At 40.8% G+C, this 6,000-nt stretch overlaps 1 protein-coding gene across 2 annotated transcripts in view; it reads right to left on the reverse strand.

Annotated features, from left to right (window-relative positions):
• Positions 1–3,288, reverse strand: part of zc3h7a (zinc finger CCCH-type containing 7A) — a 106,448-nt gene extending 103,160 nt beyond the window's left edge. The window contains exons 1-2 of one of the 2 annotated variants that reach the window (XM_063059237.1): positions 3,202–3,288; positions 2,546–2,684 (exon numbers count right to left, since the gene is read on the reverse strand). The gene's annotated coding sequence lies outside the window, so the exon portion shown is untranslated. Of the gene's footprint in view, positions 1–2,545; positions 2,685–2,773; positions 2,924–3,201 lie in introns of those variants that run through there. The other variant, XM_063059238.1, reaches the window with a different exon arrangement.
• Between the last annotated feature and the right edge of the window lie 2,712 nt (positions 3,289–6,000).

The following is a 6,000-nucleotide window of genomic DNA, read 5'->3' on the forward strand; positions in this document are numbered from 1 at the left end:
TCAAGAGTATCCACACGGTACTGCCATCAAGGGAATTGAATTGAGATACAAGAAGTTGCAGATGCTGGAATCTAGAGCAAACGACAAGCTCTCAAAGTCAAGTCAATGTCAAAATAAAAAATTTATTATCAAAGTACATATATGTCACCATATACCACACTGAAATTCATTTTCTTGCAGGCATTTATGGGAAAATAAGGAAATACAATAGAATTTATGTAAAACTATACACAAAGACTAACAACCAAGATGCAAAAAAAAGACAAATTGTGCATATTAAATAAATAAAACTGGGAAGAAGCTGTAGAGTTCTTGAAAGGAAGTTTACAGGCTGTGGAACCAGTTCAGAGTTCAGGTGAGTGAAGTTATCCACACTGAATTAGGAGTCTGATGGTTTGAGGGGAATAAATGTTTCTGAACCTGCTGGTGTGGGACCTAAGGTTCCTGTACCTCCCGCCGATGCTAGTAGTGAGAAGAGAGCATGGCCTGGATTGTGCGGGGCCCTTGATGACGGATGCTGCGTTCTTCTGGAGGCACTCTTTGTAAAAGTGCTCAATGGTGGGGAGGGCTTGCCTGTGATGGACTGAGCTGCACCCAGCACTTTCTGTAGACTTTTCCATTCCTAGGCATTATTGTTTCCATACCAAACCGTGGTGCAACCAGCCTAGATACATTTCATTGTGCACCTATAGATGTTTGACAGTTTTGGATGACACACTGAATCTACGCTATTTTCTAAGAAAGTACAGTCACTGTTGTGCCTTCTTTGTGATGGCACATACATACTGGTCCCAGGATAGATCTTCCAATATGATACCACCAAGGAATTTAAAGTTACTGACCCTCTCCACCTCTGATCCCTTAATGAGGACTGGTTCATCCTCCTCTACTGAAGAAACTCGATGAGCTGCTCAGTCTTTCCAGCTGCTTTTTTTTGCGCAAGGGAAATTACTCCGTCCTTAAGAATGAGCCTGTAGCAATCCAGGTGTGATCTCAAAAAAAAAGTCCTAAGACAATTTCAGAATGACTCTCTCTTACTTTTCTGCTCCAACCCTCTTTATAATGGAGGCCACAGTACAATTTGTCTTCGAATCTGCTTGCTGCACTGTTTGTTGTTACACAGAGGTTGTCTGACCCTAGTATTGCCATCATTTTATTGCTCTACCTGAATGATGATTTGATGTATACTATTTGCCCACCCACCAGGGCCCAACTGTACAATAATTATTTAACTAGCTTCATGCCTCTTCTTTAAACAATAATTTCCTATGTTTCCCCCATTGTGTTCAGTCAGCTTCTTCCCAATCCATTCGATTAACCTGTCTATATACCTTTACATCTCCTCCCTTTGATGCTGAGGTGCCTCCAAGGATGCACTGAGGTACATCATCAGGGATGTAATCTGGGGTCATCAGGTGTTTCAGGACTTTCAGATCCACATTTCCTCTCCTAATCCAACTCTGTATCGTTGCCAGATTTAGATGACAACTCCATATACTCTTCCTTTAGACCAGCCCTTAAAATAGTCTGCAAATAGTCCGAGAATCCAGTCCTGATCCTTGTGGAAACATTAATGATTTCTACCAGCTTATAATACAACCATTTAGTCCTCCGTTTTATAACCTGTCCATCATGTACTGTTGAGTTTACTTGATATGACAGCAGATTTCAGAATCTACAGTATCTTTACCGAGTGTCCTTAGGAAATCGAGACATACCACAACTCCCACATAAGGAAGCATAAGGTACTATGTTGTTTAGCCCGTTATTTACATAAACAGCTTTAAAAAGCTACGACTGGGTTCATTCCAAATTACATTTAATATATATGAACCGAAAACACAAGGGTTATACTAAACAAAAAAACTTAAAGCGTGAGCGAACACTTGAATTCCTTACAGGTTACAAGGAAAATGTAAATATGCATGGGTAAAACACAAGCTCGGATCCTATTTTAACTCATTTCAGCAATAACTCGGCAGGATTGCATAGCGATTGACGGCTGAGCCAGTGTTCCCTTCCCTCCCCCCCGCGGGTTCTGCAGGCCTGTAGCGGGCTCCGCTCTTGAAGCTGTGACACAAAGCACGTCCGGCAACCGCGCCTCCCCCTCCTCGGATCCGCGTCGACGAAGCCCTCATTTAGACCCACCTCATGCCAACGCGAGGCCCGAGGCTCCCGGCCAACCTAGAGGCCGCCAGCCCTCCCAGCCTCCAGGAAGTGGGGTTAGTCGGGGAGCCACCCCCACCCTGCCCCCCATCTCAGAAGAGTGTGAAGGAATCCTGAGGCCCGGGATGGAGCCCTGTCTGCCATCAGGCCCGCCGAGCCATCCCGGGCCAGTTCCCGGCCGGGGTTGCCAGGGGCAGCTGCTTTGTTCGGCAGCGGCGTGAGCGCCAGGACCCGGGGAGGCGCACGGCCACCTCTCGCACCAGCGATCACAAACTTTTTGTCCCCCTCTTTCGCTGCAAAATCTAACCACATACACACAAAAGACTACGGTGCGACGGATAAGATCGCCTAGTTTGGCCCGCTCATCACTGCTACTGACCTGTTTACAAGCTTAGACGAAGATCTTTTGTCCTCTTTGTGGGTACAGCCCCAATTTCTCCATACACCTTATTTTCTTTTCTCTGCTAAATCAGAAACGTGTCTTTCCCTCTGCTTCGTTGTCAGTTAACAACTGCCACCTACAGAGCGATAGAGAGCTCAAAACATGCAAGTAGCACTGTACAATAAATGGCAAATCGAAACCCGAGAGCTAACATTAATTCCCCACCTTCTTCGCTTGTCATTAAACTGCAGACGGAAACGTACACGTGAAATTACTTTGAAACAAGTTTATCTCATTATTTTACTGAAACAGTGCCAATCGCGCTTTTCAAGCAGGCATCTCATCGTAAAGTCTTCGCTTTCTATTCGTTCAATAAGGAAACAACGAATGTTTAAAAGTAAAATAATGTTTTAAAGCACAGTAACTAAATGGACAAATTATTGACATCTAAATTTTTGTCTGTAAAGAAAATTGATGTTCCTGTCTGTAAACACGTTGCATCTGCGACGGTTATATTCTAAAGAGCACTGTAAAATACTAGCTCGTCTTAAATATTGCTTTAATTATCTCATCTATTTCATTATGACAAGCCTCTTACTGGAAATTCTTTTATTTTATTGATGGATTGATTGTAAACTGGTGTTAACACTAACCTGCACCTGTAAGATCAGAAATGTGATTCCTCTGGATGTCCAATAGAAATTAATTACTGTTTGGCCAGGGGTTATTTCAGCTTGAGGTGTGCTTGTCAGTTGGAGGCTTATCTCATAAACAACCTAGCATTCGTTTTAGTATTGGCCATGAAAGGGCCATGTGCTTTAATAGGAAGTGAGTTATAAATGGCATTCCTCCTGCAGTGAGGAGATCTATTTGCCAGAGCCCTGATGATTCTTTAAAAAGATTCATGGAGCAGTTAGGGAGAATGATAAAATGAGAATGCGAGGGCACATTAAAGAAATTTGGTGAAAATATGGGCTAGCTGTGTTGGAATAACAATGATCTAGGGTGGTTGTTAATGGACAATATATTGGTGTTAAGATTAAATGGATGGCTGAGAGAGAAGAAAGGTAGAAACTACTTGAACAGACCACAAAATCTACCTCATAATTTGTCTTTTATAGTATTTAATTTGGTAACTTACAGAAATTTTTATGTCTTGTACTGTACTGCTACCATGAAGCAACACATTTCATGGCATATATCAGTGATGATAAACCTAGCTCTGATTCTTGATTCTGAGTGGAGTACACTAGGGAGTAAGTGTTATTTGGGCGAGTCATTGTTGTGCATACACACACACACACACAAAATGCTGGAGGAACTCAGGAAGCCAGGCAGCATCTATGGAAAAGAGTACAGTTGATGTTTCAGGCCAAGACCCTTCATCAGTCCTGTAATTCTTCTAACAACTCACAAGCCTCTCCACCACGATAAGGTGACGATCCCTATTAAATAACAACAATGGACCATACCATATTCCAAATGTTGGTATCCTCTTTACTTTCCTCTTGTGTGGTTATTTATCATTTTCCATCTTGCATTAACATGCTGTGCATGAAATTACTTAGCTTCAACTCTTTCTGAAACTGTTCCAGGCATGGCTTACAATGAGTCCATTGAAATTACAATTACAAATATTTCTAATATAGCTGGCGTATTATAAATAAAAACTATCATATCATTCACCCATCTGCCAAAATTGCTCCCCATCCAAGGATTGTCCTAGAATCTACAGAAAACACCCTCCTATTTTTTTAGTCTGCTGTAAGCATCATTTTTAAAGCGTTCTCTTTTCTCTCCAAAACACAGCAAGAGTGAGGAACTCCTAAACTCCTATATTTCTTGTCAGCTGCCTCAATCACTTCCCTTGCTTCCTGTCTTAAATTAACAATTATAATTTCAATATTATGAGTACAAATCATTATCCAGACCATACTTTAGCACTATATAAATGGTAAACTATATGAAAATAAAACAAATTCTGGAAATTGTATGAGCATCTCAAAAGTACTGATGACAATGATCAAAATAAGAGCCAGAGATTTATACTAACCTTTTGTATCCACGTAAAGGTTATGCCTAAGCTTCAGGTCCTAGCACGAAATGGTTTCATCTCCCAAAGCACCAAAGTAAACTTGGACCACTTAAGTACAGCCTGCCATCTTGGGCTGAGGTTCATGTGGGCTCAAAACGCTGTAACCAAGAAGAACAGGATGATTCCGAGTGCAATAATTGTTCGTTCCAATTATTGTAAACAGAGATTCACAGGATAGCACTACAACCTCTCTTCAAATGGCATCCATGTAACTCAGCATAGTTTAAAGTTGTGTCATAATGAGATAAATATCTTTCTTCTAAAACATTTAACTTGAACAATGCTAACAGAAATTCTATTTATTATTGTCGCCATCAAAGTATTTAGTTAAGCATGCTGAAACTGAATACTGTCCTGTGAATTCCTCTCGGTCGCCTGGTAACAAGAAATAGAAAATGCCGGAAGGAAAGTAACCTCTTTATTTTTACTAGATTTGGGTTAATCTTCCTCTTGTTCCCTTACACATCTCACATCATCTGTATCAATAGCAGGTCCAGAAACCTGCCAGACATGCTCAGGTATTGGATCATTGGGATTGGTGGCAGAGTCAATTTAAAGTAAAGAGATAAAAATGCATCAGAACCATTGAATATAAATACAGTGAAGTCTGTTTAATTGGGACACATTGGGACCAGTACACTTTGGCTCAATTAAGTGGCTGCCCCAGTTAGCCGGAGTTTCATGGAAATAGTTATAACGGTATAAAGAAAGACAAACCACCGTTTAACTGAGTAATAGCTTATGTATTTAAATGAAATACAGAACATATTAGAACACTTCAATACTACTACAGTACTATAAAAGTATGGATTAGTTCCCTATAGTTATTGACAGAGGAATCACACTGCTGTGTTCTTTTTGTTTGACCGTAAATGAACAAAATCAGCGCAGACACCTGGTAGACCTGCCTTCGTACAATTTTTGACAAATGCAGCCTTCAAGTCTTCATTTTCATTGTGACATTCAAGATGATTGTCAATAACTTCAAATTCTTCATGATTCCTAACTTGTTGAAGTAGTGAAATCATTTCATTTTATCTTCCGGCCTTTTCTGGCATCTCCAAGCCTGAATGCTTGAAACTACAGTGAGCCTAAGAGTTCTGGATTGTCTTACTGGTTATTTCTCGCCAACTATCTATGACAAAAATCACTGCTGTTTGGACACAAGTACATGCAACTGACACTATTTAAAAACTGTTTGCTCTAAGCACAATGTAGTGTCTAACAGCCTCAGAAGTGAGTACACGCATTTGATGCTAGTTAGAAACTGTTTGGCAACAGTCTCCTGTCCCAATTAAGCAGCATAGTGTCCCATAGTGGGCTTAACTCTCAAGAAAGCAGGTATGGCACCTTTAAG

The sequence above is a fragment of the Mobula hypostoma genome, chromosome 9 (assembly GCF_963921235.1).
Source record: "Mobula hypostoma chromosome 9, sMobHyp1.1, whole genome shotgun sequence".
NCBI classification, from domain to species: Eukaryota; Metazoa; Chordata; class Chondrichthyes; order Myliobatiformes; family Myliobatidae; genus Mobula; species Mobula hypostoma.